At 40.8% G+C, this 22,185-nt stretch overlaps 1 protein-coding gene across 4 annotated transcripts in view; it reads left to right on the top strand.

The window, feature by feature from the left end:
- Positions 1-22,185, top strand: part of eva1ba (eva-1 homolog Ba (C. elegans)) — a 48,240-nt gene that overhangs the window by 9,871 nt on the left and 16,184 nt on the right. Inside the window, exon 1 of one of the 4 annotated variants that reach the window (XM_088084273.1) lies at positions 22,024-22,146. The exons of 1 other annotated variant lie outside the window; for it this stretch is intronic. The gene's annotated coding sequence lies outside the window, so the exon portion shown is untranslated. Of the gene's footprint in view, positions 1-22,023; positions 22,147-22,185 lie in introns of those variants that run through there. 2 more of the 4 variants (XM_042490040.2, XM_088084272.1) reach the window with 2 other exon arrangements.

The following is a 22,185-nucleotide window of genomic DNA, read 5'->3' as shown; positions in this document are numbered from 1 at the left end:
AAAAAGGTCAGCTGTACTTAAGTGTACCTGAATTTTTTGGTAAGAAGTTAAACGTGGTATAGTCCTTTTAATTCAAGCCTTCCAAGTGTGTCAAGTGTGATTTAGGCCATAATTTTATCCTTTGTTTGGTATGCGTACTTTTATTTTCAGCTGTTAGATTACAGAGTTCACTGTAAACCACTGAGCATTCTTCATTCTTTGACTTTGTTGCATGAGAAAACAGGAAACAAAAACCCACCTACAACAGTCCCTTTTTTACCTAGTGTTTCTGTTTCCCTGTGAGCCATCACTCTTCCCACAGAAAGCCAAATAGAGTCGGAGGTAGTCATTATAGGCTTCCCAGGGTAATGCTCGAATGACTGCTCAGGTCTATTCTTGTTCTGTCAGGGTGAAGTGGGTGCACAGCGGTTCTTATAGTAGACGCTGGGTGACAAACATTCATACAGGGTGTAATTCCGGTGGTTGTGTCTTCAACCCCAATGAGGCCTGGGTGGAGTGCCACTTACTAAAACCAAACCAGGATTTCCCAAGTGGTGCCAAGCACCCATGGAGAAGAAACAAGTCTGGACCATACTCTCGCAACATGCTGGCCCTAGAGTGAATTCCTGAGGGGTTTGGTTTGGGATCAGTCCCATTCTGGCCGCAGGTTTGCTTTGCAGTTCCATAGTTTTGTGCGGGGCTGTTAACAGTGTTAGGATGGATGTAGGAAACAGGACTGAAGTCTCCAGATGTCTGTTGTCAGTGCAGACTATATGTCCATGTTTGGAGGTGAACTGTGTCTGCTACCTGGATGTTCTGACTGCAGCACACTGTTTTGGTTTTTGGTCATGTGGTGGTTGCTGTCAGTCATTCTTGAGGTTTGGTTAGTTAGTTATCAGTCTGGACTGTATTATGGAAGGTCATTGAGTCTCTAAAAAGCTCACAGCGTGTTTATGTTGTATGTGTGTTCTGCAGTTATCTGAAGATGTAATAAAACAATCTTTCCTGTCAAACATTTCAAACATCACATTTGTGTTAACACTTCCCCTACAAGCATCAAGCTGTGTTAAATGTATTATTCATAAGATGCACTCACTGTTTGAAAATCATTTAACATTTTGACTGAAATAGATGACAGCATGAATTACAGCACACACGGGGTGTGTACTTTGGCTCTGTTTAGATTCAGAAAATTAAGACCTGCTCCTTTCGTGCCTTTAAAAAAAAAAGGGCTCTGCCTCTTTGCACACTGATTTTAATGTTAGTGGCGACTTAAGGTCCTGACAGGCTATCATTTCCCCTGAGAAAATTAATGCATTTGAAAAATGTGGCAGCAGCAAAGCTGTATCATTTATGGGAGTGACGCACGGTGTTCTGTGTGAAGTACACAGAAATAACATGGATAAAGGAGCAATTTCAGAAGCCTGAATATTACACAGATAACATCTCTTCCTGTGTTAATTGAATTCAGATACCAACAGAGTTGTTTCAACTCTGGGAACACTGTAAACTCTGCAGTGCCTTTTTTTGTTTACTGTGAGCACAAATGCTTTTACGTTGTACTCATTAATTTCATGTCACCAAGTGACAATAGTCTCATACAGTTAGTGAGTAACTGCATAAACAAATCAACAATTAAGACATCCTTCAGCAAATATGGTTTGCAAACACAAATGCATGTTTTATTTGTATCATATCTACCTTTATAAAATGACATAGTACATGAGCTGACTTTGTCATCTGGAGGATGTCACCTGGGCCAGACGCCTGCAAAGCTGCAGACCACTGCTCTAGATCAACAAACAACAAAATCGGTTGCTTTAATAGGTCATTGCTGTGTTTTTATCTGCTTTTTAGGCTCCAAACACGGGTGTTTTGTAGTGACCTGTTAGTGTGTTTTAATCTGCTTTTTTATGATCAATTAATGGGTGTTCTGTGACGACCTGTCATTGTTTTTCCAGCTGCTTTTTAAAGACCAATTGTGGGTGTTTTGGGTGGGCTCCAAACATATGTGTTTTGTAGCGACCTATTTGTGTGCTTTCACCTGCTTTCTATGCTTTAATTGTTGCCGTTTTATAGCAACTTGTCAATGTTTTTCCAGTGGCTTTTTTTGGCTCCAATTGTTGGCGTTCTGTAGCAACTTGTCAATGTTTTTCCAGTGGCTTTTTAGGCTAAAGTTATGGGTATTTTGTGGAAGCTAGACCTTTTTTTTCCAGTGACTGTTAAGGCTCCAAAAGTGAGTGTTTTGTAGCGCCCTGTCAGTGTTTTTCCCACAGTTTTTTAGGCTCTAAAGGGAACTGTTTTGTAGCAACCTGTCAGTACAGATAATGACAAGATAAGCAATTGTTTTAACAGAGACATTGCTGAGTTTGCTGTTGGCAAAGCAGCACGAAATGCAGTTGTTGTTTTACGAGACATCGTAGCTTTTCTTGCCAGGACTGAAACCCTCAGTGGTGACCGAGAACACTCCTTCAATTTTCCTGACAGTAAACAAGTGGTTGGTCAGACCTTAATGTCCACATCAATTACAAAACTGGCTTACTAACATCTTCAGAATATATCAGGACTGAAAGGACTTATGTCTCAGCTGTAGGCTTGGCCACTGTGTCTGAATAGGTCTCTCTTAAAACCCCATCAGAGGGCTACCGCTAGAGTCCTCACTTCAAGCAAGAAATTGGATAACATCAGTCCAGTTCCAAGATTACACTGGCTTCCTGTGTGCTTTCAAAAGCTGTTGTGACATAAACTACCAAATAGTTTAGGGCCAAAAAATCCAATCTGCTTCTGCATTATGAACTGTGCAGATGTCTCAGGTCATCTGAGACAGGTTTGCTTTCTTTCCCCAGAGTCAGAGTGTAGAGAAGAATTGCATTTCTGAGCAGCACAAGTAGCACAAAACCCCGAGAAAGCTTAAACTCTCTAAAGTCCTAAACTCTCACTTCTTTTAAATCAAGGCTTATTTCCATTTTCCCAAACATTGCCTGTTTCTTTCCACGTTAGCTTATTTCTATCTTATATTTTATTTTTTATGCCTTTCTGCCTTATGTTATGTGTACCTTGTTGGTAAAAGGTGCTATTCAAATACATTGCCTTTACTTGCCTTTGTTAGTTATGAGGGCAGCAGTGAAACAGAAACTGAAATGTCTGAAGTCTCTCCATGCAGTCATCATGAAACTTGGACTCCCATTTTGACCACAATAGTAACTGCTTTCCTCCATCTGTGGAAATGCTTTGCACCAAAGCCCAGAGTACATTTTTTTTTGCTGTAGACTCCTTGTTGTAAATGATCCCCAGTACTGTAAAATAAGCTTTAAGAGGGCCTGACTGTTATTTATTATAGGCTCCCACCGATCCCGCTCCTTCATCATCTACACACTAGCCACCTCAGCAGCAGGTTAAGAGGCCTTTATTCCAAATACCTGGAGAATCAGGAGGAGGAGCAGGGATTCTGAAGGCAGTCGGGACCGGGAGGGATTAATGTCCAGAGAGTGGTGCAGGTTCAGTTATAGAGGAGAAAAGGAGCAACTCAGAGGTCAACATCTCAAACCTCTCTCTGAAGATCAGATGAGTAGTGTACTGGTGTACACATTTAGGTGTATATTTCAAACCACTTGCCAAAAAAATGTTGGCATCACACAATACTGCAAACCACAAATGCATAAAAAAATGCAGTGGTTAATGTGTGGTTAGGTTTAGGCACAAGAACCATATGGTTACGGTTAGAAAAAAAATCATGTTTTGGTGTAAGATTTTTGGTGTACTATCCCATCAGGAAAAGCAGCAATGTCTCCGTAAAAAAATAAACGCTCTTCTAGCCACTATCCCAGCAGGAAAATCTGCAGTGTCTCATTAAAAAAACAACACTTTTCTAGCCGTTAGCCCAGCACAAAAAGCTGCACTGTTCATGCCAATAACTGCTGGAAACAGCAATGATTTGCTAATTCACAACCAGCTTTGGGTTTTGTTGATTTCGAAAAGTGTTTTGTTGTGGTCTGCAGCTTGGCAGGTTTCTTGTCTAAGTGTCACTCCATCCACCATCCCTTCCACCTTCAGACAAAGTCTCATATACTTCAGAAATGTTGCTATGATATGTATGAATCATGCAAAGCTATCATATTTGTGGTTTGCAGAAGCATACAATGCCAACATTTTCCTCTGGTGACTGTGCTGAATATTTGCACGATGATAATGTATTTTATCTGTTTAACTGGTGCCTCCCTGATTCAACATGTTTATATTCAATGGGCGAATGGCGTGCCGGCAAATAAGTTGATTTTATTTTTCAAATCTGACAAGGTGTCAGCTGTGTTTATGCACTAATATGTATTAAAACTGGCATAACAGCCTGTGGTTTAGAGTTCAAGGCTTCAAGCTGTGTTTATTGTTCCCACTACACACTTGCCTGCATCGTCAATCTCTCTCTCTCACACACACACACACACACACACACACACACACACACACACACACACACACACACACACACACACACACACACACACACACAAACTGCCCCATTGCTTCCAGTGAATACTTTGTAGACCTGTAATGGTTTATTTTCTCCTCTCATATGTCCTAAGGTGAACTCAGCAGCGGAGCTCTCCAGATTGCACGTCTGGCTTCACTGAGCCTCCAGGCTAAACATTACCCCCCATAGTGTACTGTCCAACCAAACAGTCGTTGAGTCTATTTCTGGATGCTGAAAATGATGTGATGATTAGTCAGCCCAAGCGAAGAATGCTGAAAATACACATCAGTGTTGACCAAGAACACTCCTTCGTTTTTAAGTTTGTGTAAGAAGTATTTTTGAGACCATTAAAAGAACATGTGGAAACCGAAAAGGCAGCTGGAAGCAAAGCCACACATACTGTACTAAATGAAAAACCTCTTTTATCTAATCAACATTCAATGAAACCTAATCAGATGAAACTGTTTGGTTTGGAATCCATATAGAGGCATGTTCATGGTAAAGTCATTATTCTTGGATGTTGGAAGCGCTTTCACTCCATCCATTTAATTTCCAGTTTATTCATCGGCTTCATCCTCGTGTTACAGCTAATACTGCAGAAAAAAGTTGGGTCTAAGAGCAAGTGGAGTAGATTGCGTGCTGTGAGGGAGGTGAACTGTCTGGGGGGCGGGTATCACGCAGTCTTGCCCTGCTTGCTTTGTATTCTGACGCCACAGCTGCAGCGCTGGAATGTCACTCTCTCAGAGGAGATGTTTATTACATTTCAAGCAATGAAGTAAAAATGAGATGTCCTTGGACTGAGTTGAGCTCAGCATATAAAAGCTATAAATGTGATTCCTTTTTTAAAATTTTTGTTTTACTCTTACTTTACTAAACACATCAATAAATAGACCACATTTCACAGTTCACCATCTCATTTCTATCTACAAACATCCGGATGACACAAAAGCGCTTGAAGGAACCAGTACAAATGAGCAGGATATTCATGTGGGCAAAGCATTTTTTGTCTGTTTCCCAGATTGCAGGTCACTCATTACAGGAGTGATAAGCATCGCACTGTGCTGCTGCTGCATAAACTCTGGGGGATTGAACAGGGAACTGATGTATGAAGTCTTGCCCATTTGTTTTCTTCCAAGCATGCAGCGTCAATGTAAACACCCTGACACTGCACAAGCTGATTACAAGTGAGGCAGATGGTTTCCACTCTGAGGGAGTCATGTTTTTGCATTCCTCTGTCATGGGAGAGCTGAAAAATGCAATACAGCACACATGCACGCATGAATTTCATATGTGTGTGTGTATGGGGGATACTTACATTTTTGCCTTGGTGGGCCAATTCTGAAACTTAATGGTGGGCCACGAGCCAACAGCAAACACCTATTGCGCTGTATTGTATCACATTGTTAAGATGCAAAATGGTCCTAGGATACCAGGTTCCCTTGATGGAAATGCCTTTCGTCATTGTACCAATCAGTACATTTACAAGCACAGAAAAGTGGAGCTGCGGTTATAGATTGATTAGGCCTTTTAATTGGACTACTGTCCTTGGCCCAGTATACAAGCAGCTGGGTTGAATCAGTTTATTGATGTGAGTATGTGCGAGTCTGCCACGGTAGGAGACAATATGCCCCCTTTCAGCTAGTTGTTCTTGGACTTTCCTTCGGTTGACCTATTACATCACATATCAAACAAGCTAGCAAGTAGCAAACAGGTTGCATGCCAAACGGCAACGACATGGATAACTTTTTGGCACTGTACATTTTGTACGCACTCTGTGCTTTACCTGGTACCTTTGTCTTGTTTTGTTTTCTTCCCTTCTTTTTCTTCTTTTGTTTTTCCCAGCCAACTTTCTTCTCCACTAGGGGACTAATATAGAGCATGCACAGAATATCTAGGCCAGTTCAGAATGGGTCTTGCATATTCAAAAATTAAGGGTCATTAATCGTGATTTACCTTTTAATTTTCCTGATGAATTTAAAAAATCACTAGAAACATGGGCCCCCTTCAGACATCCCCGCATGAACACGCACGCACGCACACATGCTCGCACGCACGCACACACGCACGCTTTCATACAGGCACGGTTCACTTTTTACACTCCCTGAGTTCTCAGGTTTTGATGTATTCATTGTGCTTGTGGGGACCTTTTATCAAAAAGTAATGGCTGCGAATGGAGATTGTCAGGGTGGATTTTTTTTGTCTGTTTATTAAGTGCTGTGTGTGCAGACATTTGGATCCTTTACTCTGAGAAAATTGTAGATCATAAATCACCATGACTCCAATCTGAGCCTTCAAAATGAGTCTCACCATTCTCCATAAATATATCATCTTACTCTTACCTATCTATGTGACAGACATGCTGTCATGCTAGAACAAATGGTTCATGAACTCTGTGGCTCTACATTTTGAATGACAGTAATATATTCACGGCTACGCCTGAAGGAAGCAATAGATTATTGTAAGAGGGTCCTTTGATATGAGTTGACTGTGCACAAAAAAAGATGAGATTTGTCTTGTACATGTCAGCTCTTGCTCCAGTTCCTCACAGGGAGGAGTAAGTCATTAAGTACTTAAGATGATAGCTTGGAAAGGTGTGCATGTTTCCACTGAAGATCAAGACTAGATGCTGACAGATAAACATTTTTGGGAGGTGTTTCACTTTGACACATTGCCATCGGCTCGCATCAAAACAAATTTCCTGCTGTTCTTTTATTTCCATTTGAAGAAAGGTGGGTCTCACTTACCTGCAGGCTAAAGAAGTTCTCAGTGAGAGCAGAGAATGGAAGGACACCTGCTTCCCAAAACCCCCTGGTCTTGAAAACAGAACTTATGACAAACTTGTTCTGGCACATTTACAAGCTGTTCATTCCCTTTTTGACACCATTCTGCTCCACCAACTGTGCGATGGTGTCAAAGTGCTTGTTTTCCAATGAAAAAGCAGCTCAGCTTGTTATCACAAGTGTCAGTGTGTGTTGACTATAGCTGCAGGGGTTTGTTCCGGTGAAGAGGTAAATGACCAGCAGGCCACAGCGGTGACCACAGTCCAGATGGATGCCTCTAACCCGAAACTGTTGATTTAGCCAACCATGAGTCAACAGTTCCCAGCAGAGAGGGACGGCAGGATGGAGGGGACAGAGGAAAGGAAGTGCAGTGGTGATGAACGATTACATGGGGCTTAAGCTCCTGGGGTGGGGGCAAACAGGAAGCGGATGCCTGAGTGATTCAGAAGCAAAAGAGCGACCAACTGGTGCTGGTGTAGACTGCTGTAATTATTATAGTGTTGGTGGTTGGCTGTGAGTGTGTGCAAGATTTTGTTGTTAGTGTGCGTAAGTGCTTTTGAACATATGAAGTAATATTCCACTGAAAATCTATCTTTAGAGTACCAAATATGCAGCCTGCAGGCTTCCAAAGTTTGAAGTTGGCTCTTTAGAAATTAGTTAATGAACAACCAGAACAAACTATTCAGTCAACCTAAAATGTTACTGCAGCCTGATCACTGACCATGTTTAAACAGCTCAGTTTTTTTTAAATAGCATGGACACTTAAATATATATATATATATATATATATATATATATATATATATGTTCAAAAAAAGCTTTTACATCACTGATAGTTTCAGAAGTGGGAATTAATAACACGCGCAAGTCACAAGCAAGTCCAGAATCTAAACCTTCAAGTCTCAAAAGAGTCCCAAGTTACTAAAGTGAGAATTAAGCAAATCATGTCTAATCCCTGCTAAAAGACAAGTCAAGTCATTGCTCAGGTCAAAGGAGACACAAGTTCAATCATATGAAATTCTGATGATCTACCACAGTCTCCACATTTTAAACAGTTAAGTTTTACTGTCATCATTAACAAAAACTTTTGAAGCCAGCCAGCTCTCGTTTCCAGGTTGTCAAATACTGATGCTTTGTCAGGTCCCTTAGCATCTGATATCGACACTAAAGGCACCCTTTAGTGTCTCCATGAGGGGCACCAAGCTTTAAACCAACTTTAGTGTTAACCCATCCATGGCAATGCTTCACACTGAGAGCACCTGATGTAGTATGGAGAGCATGAAAGTCGGCATAGGGTGCAATGGAGAGGATGTGGATGGGTCAAATAAAAGCAGACTTTCACCCAAGAGACTGCAGTCTGTGTGGCATGTGAAACCAAAAGTCAGTATTGTTTTAATATAATATGTAATTTATGTACAGCTGTCACACATTAACAGCACTCGAGACATATTTATGTCACGTCACATTACGTAGCAAATGTTCTAATAAGAAGTAGAAGTATTTTACTATGTTGTCGAGAAACTGTGTTGTAGAATACACTGAAGATGTAGATAAATTGAAGGTAGGAGGATTATACTGCAAGAATGCCATAAAAAGTTTCAATGGAAGTTTTAACATGTGCTTTTGCCATGTTTCTGATTTATTTTTGACTAATTTTAACTGTTGTGAATTCAAACTGACTTTAGCTGCTGTCAGAAAGCTACAAAGTTGTCAGAGAAACATAAAACCTAACAATCAACTTCTGAATTTTTCTTTAGAGTATTACTTTATGCGTACACCACCGTCATCCACCTTTCACATCTGCTCTTTCACTCTCCGCTCTCCTAGCCTGTTGGGTCCTGTCCTCAGAATGTGCTGTCAAATAAACCTGAGCTCTGACTTTCAGTGGTGTTGACTTCCAACCTGTCTCAGCTCTGCAGTCCCCATCAGCAGCTGGGTGTGCAACTGTGTTATTATCTCGATTACACTCCTGCAGCATACTCCTCTGGGCTCCACCTTAATGAAAGGGAGGCAGAAAAGACAGCATCTAATGGCTCTGGCCTGCGGTATGAGACACGCTGTTCCTAAATACATACAGAAACACATTTGCATATATGTATACTGCATACATATCCTGCTGGAAAAACTCTCCACATACAAATTCAGACACACAAACACATACTTATATTTGTCCATTTGCATTTTTACACCTATATTCATTTTAAAAGCATATTTGCACTGTGCAGCATGATGCGTGTAGTAACATCAAATTCATAGCAGCCCCAGTTAATGTTAGACCCTTCACTGTGGGAAAAGCATGAATGGAAACCGATTGTTTGTTGACATATTATCAATGCCAGTTTCTATGTCATTATGTGCAGGCTTTTGAGAGTGCTGTGCTCCCAGGGCTGTACAATTGCTTGCGGTTTACAGAAAAAGGCCGGCCTACCCCACATTTCTGATTGATGTTTCACTTCAACTTGTTCTCAGCCGTCATAAATACCAATGAGGGCTTGTATTTTTAGCCCATGCTTGTGGGATAATTCAAGCGTGATTCTAAAAAGTCAATCTATCACTCTCTCTGTGTGTGTGTGTGTGTGTGTGTGTGTGTGTGTGTGTACAGTGCATGTAAGGATAGGAATGGCTGCTTTTATAAAGGGGATGACTGTGAGGCTGGGCATCCTTTGGGAAATGTGTGGTTCCAGGATGTATATCATGGAGGCACAGGCTCACAGGGATAAGGGGCTGTGTGGGTTTATTTGGCACCTGATTGGCAGATTGAATCCCAGGAGGGCTGTTGGTCAGTGGGAGAGACTGGCAGGGTGAATGACGGTACAAATATTGTCTGTTTTCATAGTCAGACATTTGAAAAAACTCACTGCCATCGTTTTTCTGTCTGTGATGCCTTAAAACAAACCCAGTGACCTCCCTCTGCAGATACTGCAACTACACACAAGGAACTTTAATGTCTCTCTTTCTTCAAGAAAAAGACAGTCATTAGAAGCCTGTTTGTGCCATCAGCTATTTGTAATCATGAGACTCTCACAGCTTAAAAAGATTTTTGCCAGAATGAATTGATGATACACCTTCATGCGTCTGGGCCAGAGCCTCGAGGAGGGTTGTTGCACTCAAACAAATGACTCTTTAATTTCTTTTTTTAGAGAACTTGTTAACTGGGAGGCACTGGGCCCATTAAAATAAAAAATCCTTTGATATTTTTTGATAATGTGGGACAGTTGTCTCAGTGTGAATGTTTTGATGTCAAGATCTGATGTGGATAACCAACAGTTAAAAAGCACAATGTAGTACTGTGTTTTTGTGTGATTTACTAGCAAGCTTTGACGCAATAATGAGTTAAAAGAAATAATGTTACTCCCATGATGCAGGATGATTGGTTCCTGTTTACTTGAGTGAAAGTAACCTAAAAAAAATAAAATAAAAAGCTGCAGTAGATTCATATAACATAATATTGCCAGCACCCTGCCATTATTAAGTGTCAATGCCATTACTAACCTTAGTGGTATATTACCATTACATTTATAATGGTATTATACAGTATAATATAAGGTGTAATATTGGCTTCAAAAAGCACTGTGTTTTACTGTATTTTGAGAAGACTGTACATTACAATGTAACAAAGACTATGTCATATGGTATACAAGTAGTCTTTTTTGGTTGACTGAAATATTAGGTAAAGATGAAGAAAAGGTTGAGTTCAAAGGGATGATGGGGGTTAAGGGGACGGATAAAAAAGGAAGGAAGGTTGGTCAATGTCATGAATGATGGGATGATTTTTGAGGCTAAAAAGGGGTTAAGCGCGTGGAGACTGGTGAAGGTCAAACAGAGTTATGGTGAGACTTATGAGTCCATGTGTCAAAACTCAGGATGGGGGACACATCTTGATAAGCTCTGTGCTTCATCATCCCCCGGGGGGCAGTGGCAGCATTTGCCATTGTCCATTTTAACAGTCGCCTAGGGCGCCATCCTGAAGGGGGGGTTAAAAGGGCAGACAGAAAAAAAAAAGTTCAAGTGAGTCATCACAATCTGAACAATGTTCAATTCGACCTTTAATGGGTGATGTTGGAGTTATAGTAGAGTCAAGTGCACATCTGAGAACCTTTTTCTGTCCATTTACAGTTAACCCACCTAATAGCCAAAAAGCCATTAGAATATAGTGAAGAGTATACCTACTTCTTCTCCTGTAACCCATCCATCTGCCAAGTGGTACACCTCATCAACTACCACTACTTTTACTGAGAGGAGTGTATATATATATAGACAGAGAGAAAATGAAATGGGGCTTGCAGGGCATCTTATGTGCTGGAACCGCCTCTGTCCGATGTCCAGGGGTTCATACCTATGACCCTCTTGTTTTGAGGTAGTGGTGCTAGCACCCGAGCCACTGTGCCGCCTTGCGGTGATGGAAGAGAGGAACCGGTTTTGGAGAGAAAAACATAGGAGAAAGGGGAAGACACACCTATATAGTTCCCAGCAGGTGACTGAATTCATGAGATCAGCAAGGTGCAGGAGATTTGAATTAGTGGAAGAGAGGAGCATGGTTTCTGAACGGTTGTTATAATAACTATATTAAGGGAAAGTATAATGTAACAAGAACATTATATTTCTTCTATGAAACAAACTGTAAGCATCTCAGTCATATTTAATGTGTCATACCGCACCTGAATATCTCAGAAACTAAACTGCTCTTTAGCCCCCATAAAACACTGGTCCAGCCCCCTGGTTTCACAATTAGAGATGAGAAGGTGGAGGTGGTAGAGTGTCTCAGATACCTTGGACTTTCCTTGGACAATAACCTCAGCTTCAATCAGCATGCCATGGGTAGTTACAGGCGTTGTCTACAAAGACTTACAACTATCCATAAATTAAACCACTTCTCTGTTCAACCCCATTTTCTTCTTCTCCTGTACCGTAGAATTATTGGGGCAGTTAGTTCTTACGATGCCATCTGTTTTTGGCTGGACCGCATCATGCGAGGCCAAGCCCATAAACGTGAAAGTCTGCTGTGATTGAGTGCTGAAGTTACACCACTGATGGGAGTGAATGATTACATAAGTGCTGGCGTTTCTCCATTGGCTGTTGCTTTTTCGAAATGAATGGACGCTGACAGTATAGCCACTGTTGATTAAGTGCTGTTATATAGCCAAAAATGACCAAAGGGGCAGGGCAGACATGAGTTTATGCAAATTGGTCACATATAGTAGGGCTGTATGATAGTGGCCAATGGCTGTGTGGCATCCACCAGTCATGCAGAGAGTTACATATGGGAGCTGAACAGGGAAGGATTGTATTAAATCAAGCAAGAAGGAACTGATCAGAGGGGCAGGTGTGTGAGTGCATCTAAGTATTGCTCATTTTAAGATTTATTTACATGAAATATGGTTGGACAGTAACAAAGGGGCCAGCACAAAAGTCTGCAACTGAGTGAATGCCGCTACTTCCTGTTTCAAATTAAAAGCACTCTTGCACTTCATACATGGTTCAACTGTATGCTAGCTTTTAGCTCATTTAGCCAGTGAACTTATGGTTTTCCAAACCCCAACCTATCTGATTGTGTCACCTAATCCCTGATACTAAAGGAAGGTACTCACAAACACACATAAACCAGATCCTCCACTCCACCAGTAATTTACCCCCCTTCCCTCTGGACGCAGGTTCAGACTACATGTGCAGAATAGCCAGTTGAAAGCTTTGTTCCCACAGCCATGATTTTACAAGATATGCGGTCTGTGGTGTGTCGAATGCCAACCGATGTGCTTGTCTCTTTTACATAAATTCTGTAGTTCTTCTCTGTGCTATGTATGTACGTACTGTGGAAAAGAATTTCCACCTTGAGGACAAATAAACTCTGTCTTATACTCATACAACAGGTAGACAATGCTGCCAACAAAGTTGAATTCAAGTTGTCTTAAAGAAATTAATAGTCTGAGATTAGTTTCAGACTTAACTTGCAAAATGTCCAACAATTCATTAAAGAGATCATAAATACAAAATGTATAAATGGATAAGAAAAAACCTGTATTGGTGCCACATGCAGTTGCAACTTTTGTATAAGCTGCTTTATTTGTACAAATGTTTACCAGATGTGTAACAAATGTGTGAACACCTCATTTACAATATGTAGTGAAACATGTGTAGGGCAGTCCAACTGATAGTTTAACACTGAGAAATGAGTCTTGAAGCATTTAAGTATTATTTGCTGATACCAAAAAGTCAATTATACATTAATAAAATCACAAGAGGCTTTTAAACTGTTCTGAGTATTTTTTCCTCCTGAAAAAAAAAGTGTTGCCAATTTTCAGGCCCATTGTGGACAAGAAACAGATAAGTATTCGAAACAGGCTGCAATTCCAGTCTTGTAAGTTGGCCCAAATTGTTTATGTGTAAACTAAATTGGTACCTCTGAAAAGCCCTGAGGCACCTACACTGCAGTCTGGAGCTTACACTCACAACATGTGTGGTGTTCAACAGTGTTCTGGTGCCTGGACACCAGCGGTGACAGGAGGGACAGGAAGAGCTAGAGAGTTGAATTGTAGTTCAATGTTTTGTTTAAAGCTGTATCTGAAATCTACAGCAGATTCTGGGGTCTCTTATGTCTCAACTTGAGGAGTCTAGTCAACCAATGGTTAATGTTACACCTAAGAAAAAGCATGTTTGTCTGTGTGATCTGATGTTACATAAAATTAATTGAATTAAGATGCATGACCAGAAGAGAAATCTGAGCTTTTGTCCATCTTTCTTTTTGTCTCTGTTGTTTTTCTTGCTTCTTACACACAGACATTTGTCATTATGTTTCTATTTTTCTTAAGAATCCATCTGTCAACGTGTTTGGAAAGTGTCAGTTTTGTAACACTGGAGCTAACAGGGAGGCAATGGAGGATTGGAAGCCAGGTCAAGGGTGGAGGCAGGATTACAGATGTTAGACTGGGGCTGAAGAAGCAAAATACTCTGATAGTGGCAGCCAAACAACGTCACTGTCATTTTGACAGTCAACAGCTGCTTGCTCTTTTCCTCTGTCTGTCTCTCTCTCTCTCTCTCTCTGTGTGTGTGTGTGTGTGTGTGCGTGTGTGTGCAGGGCAGACAAGCAAACTGGCTCCAGCTTGCTCTGGGACTGATGCCTTTATCAAACCATAATCACTACTCTTGCTGCTTTTAGTGTCAGCCTCAAATCTGATACTGTGTAAGTGTTAGTGGTCATGGTTATGCCTCATAATATTCTCTGCTGTTCTGTAAAAACAGCTGTAATCTCTCATAACATGTTGGCTGCAATTTTCAGCTAATCTTTTGATTTCAGTGACGTCAAATAGAGCTACTGACAGTGTTATATGAATTGTGAAAAAGAGAGTTTTGCATAGAAAGTATGTTTTAGTAGTTTATAGTTTAAGTATTTTCTCACATCCTGTCATGTTCTAAGCCTTAATACAAGATGACTACTAAACATGCAAACACACAATTCTTACAACTCTCTTTGACATGGTCTTGTTATGTGTGTAAAAAATGTTTTTATATCATTTCTGGTTGTCATATTGGAAAACTATAACTAAAGTGATTTTAAAAGCTCCACTGTTTTTGTTTCCATCTAAAAATGGAAACTAGTGTTTCAGTAACCGAGCATTACCAGTCAGCTTTCAGCAATTTTATAAAGGAAGACATAAACACAGTGCTACATTGTTCATGCTTATTTTGGGGTATATACTTAGCATCATTTACAGTTCCCTGTAAAAGAAAGCCCGTCATTATGCCTGGTGTGTAAACGGATGGGGATTTTTGGTGTTGCTAGGAGTGGTGCTGCTGGCAGAAATGGCCAGAGGTGGAAATAATTTTTCATTATCTTGGCCGGCAGCTGACCGTTTTTCTCTCCACTGGATGTGACTCTCTGTGCTGCATGCAGGCTGACAGTGAATTAATGTGACTGGCTGTTAATAAACCTGTTGTTCGGGACCTAATCTGAGTTTATATAGGAATCCACTGCAGGGCTTTACCACTATATCCTGTATATCCAGCACTTCAAGGCTGCCGGAGGAAGCTGGTCAGTCACATAGTTTCCACGTAGTACATACTGTAGTCACATGCACACAAAGAGCTATTCTGAAAAATGCAAAGCAAAACGGGTTTGTAAAAGAGCTTTTTCATTTGTGGCCTCATGTGCAGAGTTTGTGAGGTTTTTCAGATGTGCGCAGCTTCAGCAATAGAAACATTGTTTGAGAGGAATGCCAGTCCTCATTTAAATCAGCATCTGCACTTATGTAACATTTTTAAATTTCTTATGTTTAACTACTTTTACACAAGTCTAATCAAGGATTTTCATCGAAAACAGTCCAGCGTTAAAATGATGCAAGAAGCTGAATCCTTTTCAAGCAGGATTAATGTCAGACTGAACTTGAAATTGGAAGCCACACTACTGTTTTTTTGAGGCTATAATGGTCATTGTAAAGAAAGCCAGACTATTAGACAAAAATTGAGATCCAAAATTTGTTTTTGGCAGCAGCTGTGGTGAAGTAATATTGATAATTGGCCAATTAAATCACACACAAATGATTTCCAAATGATGGCAAACACTAATATGAAAACTGTCCAGGTCACATGCTTCAAAGATGAACCTTTCATTTATTTTTGGGTATTAATAATGAATCTGTATATACTTCCTGTTATTTTGCATTGTTTATTGTCTTCACTATTTTACATAATATAAGTCTTTACTTAGCATGTTAGCTAAAATAATTTGAGACAAGAAATAGGAAATGCAGTAACATAATCTTGATTCATATTTGATAAGCGCTGCCTACTTTGACAGTTCATCAGCAGGCGCAATGACCAACTGACCACACTGCAGTCTGACTTAATTCTAGAAAATGCCATCAGAGGCAGCAGGAGGGACGTGATTTTGTCACCTCTAACATGTCTCATGTACTTCTTTCAGCATATAGTGATAGTTTCAGTAAATCTAACACAAAGTTATTTTGATTAAAGTTACCACCTGTAGCTTTAACCACATCAGGGGATTGCCAATGTCAGTAGGAATCATCCTCTGAGGAGTTGTTGAAATATTTTAGTCTGGTCCAAAGTGTCCAACAAACTTTGCTATCCCCTGAGTAACGCCCCAAGCATGGCTATAAAATGACTATTACATGCAATGGTAGAAACGGCTTACATTCCTACATTATCACCTAAACAAGCAAATAAAAGCAGAGCGTAGACTTTCAGACTTTATTTGTATTCATACGCAACATGACACTGCATGGCACTGTTTCCTATTTTGCAAGGAATGCTCACCATTAAAAAAAACATGAAACCTCACTGTTTTGATTTAATTTGATAGCACCTAACTTGACACCAGGATCATCATCATGATAAGCTGAGCAGGAGGAATGTGAGAGGTTCAGCTAAAGTACTTGGATCCTCATGACATTTGGCAACTTGCTGTCACGCACTGAGGCGAAAAAGCGCGAGAGGAGGTAGGGAGCAAGGGAAACTATGTAACTGAGGAGGCAGGGAGAGCCACGATGAGATGCCAAGGAGTTGCGATGTTTATGTAATTCCCCCCCCTCCTCAGTTTTTGCAATCCCTCCGTTCCTCCTCTGCTCGTTTAATCTCTGTCAACCCCTCTGTGCCGAGTGACAGGCAGTGGGGTGAGGGCGAGGGTAAACACCAGAGCCTTATCCTAGTCCTCATGGTGGACGTACCACTTCTGTGAAACCCTCGACCATTTCCTGTCCTAGGCTTCCCGCCTAATACCAAACAGACCTCTCCCTCAATCTCCTTTCTATTCAGTGCACTGTACGGGTGTGCCGGAAATGAGGTATTACACTGTTTTCTTGACATTTTTCCAAAAGCTTAGGTAGTGAACAATATGATATACTGTAGTGTCACACTACTAGTGTATAATATTTAAAAATAGCAAAGCACATAAAATAAATCCACACAAATGTTTCTAGTAAAGTTGACAACCCAATAAACCCAGAATTAATGTGGACATTGTACATTTCCACAAACCACAGATATGCAATATTTGTAAATTATTATGTCGCAGATACAATGAAACTTAATATTACAACAACACAGTGGTTATAAATTTAGGCACCAAAAGCACTTGGTCGGGGTTAGGAGAAGATAATATTTTGATACACAAAACTGGTTTTGTTGTATATTGGTGTCAAACAGTAGTCTGCAGTGGTCTTCACGTTAACAGCTTCAGCTCCCTGTCACTAGGTTCAACACAGGAGCTGCTGGTCTACCGCTGCTTTGATCAGTTAGTTCGTTTGTGTTACTGTGTGACTTTAGGGAATTTAAACTCACCCTGTCAATCACCAAACTAACAAAATAACAAGCACAAACTAACTGTTTGAGACAGCGGTAGATGAGCAACTTTTGTGTTCAGCAATGTTAAATCACTGTTTTTCTCAATGGATTCTGGTTTTGAAGAGAGGGGCATAAGAGCTTCTTTTTCTCACTGGAAATCACTGTCTGACATGATGGTAAAGCGATGAACATTTTCTAAACGTAGCGCACACTCAGTATAGATGTACTGAACACTACGGTGAGGATCACACTGAGTCAGTCAGTATGTACCGTATACCGTATGTGCTTGTCAGTCTATACATGCGTGCTTGTGTGTTTCTATGAGCCTACATATGTGCATGTGATTTATTATTTATACATGCAGAGGTACTGGAAAATCACAGCAGGAAGGAGATCAGACTTATGATCACAAAACAAGCCCCGTGCAAAGGAGCTCCCTGCTCTGGGATCCCATCTGTCCCATAAAGAAGCTACCGCTGGTTGATGCCTCCAGTGAGCTTTTTTATGTGGGGGCACTGAGGGCCGGAGAGACATGTGTTTTCATGCACTGGAAAGAGGGAGTGGTGGAGAGCACCTGAAGGTGAAGACCTAGACAGGATCCATCTAGGTAGCTGAGGAAGCTTTAATGAGCAGTTTGTGAATGCCAAAGTGTTTGAGAAGCTTAATGATAACCTACATTACAAAAAGGACAAAGAAAACCTCTTTGTCTTTTGCTGTGTATTTTTCTGTTATTTCTTCATCATCATTGTCACTTGACGTAAGCTTAACTCCTTAGCAACATGTGTTTGCAGTTTGATATTTCAGTATGTTTTTGATTTAAGAAGGAACAATGCTAATTCTCCCAGGGCGCCCTCCTAGGATATTAATTTCAGTGTTCAGATGAGTCATCTATGGCTGGTGTTTTTTCTTTCTCTTTCCCTGAGGTAGAGCAAGGAAGATAAAGCTTTAATTATATTTTTTTCCATGTCTATTATCAGATTATTAGCTTTCTTCAGAAATAAAATGCTTTCCTGTTAGTGAATTGTGATGTGTTTGCACTTAAGTTTTTTTCTCTTGAGTTTAAGTGTTTCTATTCTTGATTTTCTTTGTGATCTGACCTTTCCAGCCTCACATCAAAGGACTCCACACACCGTTCATTCACACGGTGTCCCAACAGTGTAGATCACCAACAAAAGCTCTGTGTGGCAACCTTTGGAAAATGAGTGGGTGAGGCGACTCAGTCATGAAATACACTGCAAATATTAATCTAGGTTAACGGCAGTAGTTGGCTTTTGTTCCTGTGAAACCACTTTGGAGCATATCGCCTCGCTTAACCCTGGCAGCAAGCTTTGTGAACGAGTGCTATCTTGTTTAAATTTTCCCACCATCCCCCCTCGATACTCACACACACACACACCTTCACTGCTTTTTTTCATCCTTTCCCACCTGCAGACAGACCCTCCCTGGCTATCAGCCGCATATCTCCTCCCTGTTTCCGCCTCTGCAACAGCTTATCATGATATACGTTGTGTTTACATTGAGCAGCACACATGCTCAGGTTTGTCTGACATGATCCAGGAAAAGTCTGCCTTGAAATTGTAGGTGCCCTGTAATTAGAACGCTCTCATTTCTCTTTAAGCCTCATTTTCACCTCCTCTCTCTTGCTTGCATTTTCTTTCTTCTTCTTCCTTCCATTCCCCTACCCCGAACTTATCCACCCTCATCAGAGCAACCCAGTGCTGGAGTATAAATCAGCCCCAGGGACAGGTGGACATCTGCCAGCCATGAGGAGATCCAGGCAGGAATGTGATCACTGATGCAGCTCAGAGAAACATTTATATGCTGGCACTAGAGAGGTTCAGCTTCTCCCAAAACCTCTGCTCCAGCCCCTACACCTCCTCTTTATTGATTGAGTTGAAAGCGGGGGTATTGGAGAGATGCCTTCTGCTTTTGTTTTGTTTGCATCCAGGATTTTTTTTAATGTGGGGATAGGGAAAAGCAGAAATTTGAGACAGTGGGAGGATGTTTGATTTGGAGTGATGAGCCAGAAAGCCCATTGGGTCCAATGCAATTTCAACCAAAGTGTGTCACATTATTTTGTGGCGGGCTGCTCAGGTTAGCAAGTGGGTTTATGAGTGAAATATTTGGGATGGAAACCAAGATGTTCTTTCATGTCCCAGCAGGGTGTAGAGCAATAACAGCTCCACGAACATTGACCCTCTGGAAGAATAAAAATGCTTGAATGAATGCTTGGTTTCACTCTCTCCACTTTTCTTCCTTATTTTCCCATGAAGAATTGGGGTAATGCAAATGAAAAGTGTCACTATGCCCTCCCGAGTGTATGGCTTTAATAAAAGTTGGTCAAGACGGAACTCGCTGGCCACCAAGATTTACAGCTAATCCCACTGACATGGTACGGCTCTCAAAGTTGAAGAAACATTGGTCGTAAAGCTAGTCACCAAAGTATGCCAAGCATGAGTTCAGAATGTGTGCTGTGAATTCAAATGTATGAGACATATAAAACATCTAGAAATGAGAAGATCAGTGTTATTAACGTTGAGTCAATTGTGTGGTCGATCATTGGTGCAATCTCCCAGAGGAGCTTTTCAGCTCGCAGCTGTAAGCAATTAGCATGTCATCTCCTTCAGCATGGGAGTTTGACATATTATTGTGATTACATGTTTACCACGTTTTGTATGACACTGCATTCACCAAAGCCATATAGCCTTCTCATTATAGCTGTACCACACTAGTTTTTGGTGGAACGTGACTCGATTGGTATGTAGGAAATGCTCATAACATTTCTGTATTGAAATTTAAAATATAAAGTGATATTGAACTTAGTAGATTCTTCATTGTATTGTAAGCATCATGGCAGCACAAGACCACTGTTGAGACACATAACAGTACATTTTGCAGCATCAGACATTTTGGAGAAGCTCTTGCTGTCAGCACATTGTAATTTACATTGCATGGTCAAACTTGCATGATACTAGATGTTGAATGTCTAGAGTAAAGTCTGATGGAGCATGTCAGTATAAAGCATGTTCTCGTACTTTAAATGCTTGTATTTTTCATTCACACTCAATGGAACCAGGATTAATGCATTTCTAATTTTGTACATGTTGAAAAAATTAGGGTTGAGGCGAACAATTGGATGAAACAAGTATCCACCAAAGATATTGTGCTTTTTATGAGTACGTACAAGAGTAAAAGGGGCCAATTTCCATACTCATGATGAAGGAAAATCTCCCTTTGGATAGCTGTGTTCAAACCAAGCGGCAACCTCCAAGTCTGAAAAATGAAGTCGATTGGAAGTGCCAAAAACTGCAGTTCATCAAATGACCACTTGAGGCTGGATCCAAAACAGAGTCAGTTCCCATAAACCCAGATGTTACAATGCCCAACTTTACAGCAGAAACAAACATGTTTACAGCCTTTTAAACAGTTTAAACAGTTTAACAGTTTTGGTTCATGACAGCTATACAGGGACTGAATTTTTATATTTTTCACACATTAACATTGTTTAATGCTCAAAGCTGTGCATATATAAGGTTGGGTTGCTTGAGTGACAGGTTGCGTACCAGCAGTGTCCTCGGCGTCTCATCAGATCCCGCCCTCACTTGCACAGCTCCATCCTGTTATCCAAATATGGTCACTTCTGGCTCCAAAATGCTGAACTCAAGGCTTTCAGACTGCAGTCCAAAAATCAATGGGTGACATCACAGTAGCTACATTGATTACTTTTACAGTCTATGGACTCTTGTGGTCAAAAATTATCTAAGGCTCAATTTAAATGTCATTCTTTACATCGATTTCAGTAAATAATAAATACAGCAATTTTTGATCAAACCAAATCAATTTCAGTTATAAAATAACGTCTGGTTTGGCCCCGCCCATTTCACTTTAAACTCTGCCCGTTTCTAATTTTAATTAATTTCAACTCCCATTTTGAGTACAGAGATGGTTAGAAATAACAAACACAGATAATGGCGGACTCACTCATCCCTTTTGAAAATGGTCATTTTAAAGCAATATTTTGACATTTTGGGATGTACGCTGTTTTGCATTCTTGCAAAGGGTTAGATGGATACTCTCTCACATCTATCGAGCAAATAAATTGCCAGCAGCCACCTAGCCTAGCTTTGCATAAAGACTGGAAACAGTGTATTTCTGATGCAAAGCAACTCAGATGTTTTGAAGACATGTGAGCTTAACATCAGCTATACATTCACAGTATCAGTCCATGTGTTGATGTTGTTGTTTTCCTGTCATGCTAAACTGTGCATGGAAAAACTTGAGCTAATTTGTCTGGCAGTGCTTTCTGCCTGTTCCCTTAACAACAGAGAAAAATCCCCCCACCCACCACGCACGCACGCATGCACACACACATACAAACGCATGCACGCACACACACACACACACACACACATACACACAACCCCTTCTTTCCTCCCTCCCCTCTTCCCCCGAGCTTGCCCTTTTTAGGCTGTTCCTCTTTTTTCCATCTGAAAAGGGGGATAGTATGACAGCTTTTCCTGCTTCTTGTGGATTGGAGCCGGGAGAGAGAAAACTCTGTTACTCACTCCGTCTCCAACTTTGAGAGGAAGTTACCACCTCTTCCCCAGACTCTGTACACACTCGGTGAGGCAGACACACACACACACACACACACACACGCTC

Source organism: Plectropomus leopardus, chromosome 11, assembly GCF_026936395.1.
Source record: "Plectropomus leopardus strain MGB_pleo_1.0 chromosome 11, ASM2693639v1, whole genome shotgun sequence".
Taxonomy (NCBI): domain Eukaryota; kingdom Metazoa; phylum Chordata; class Actinopteri; order Perciformes; family Serranidae; genus Plectropomus; species Plectropomus leopardus.
This window is presented reverse-complemented; position numbering and strand designations above follow the sequence as displayed.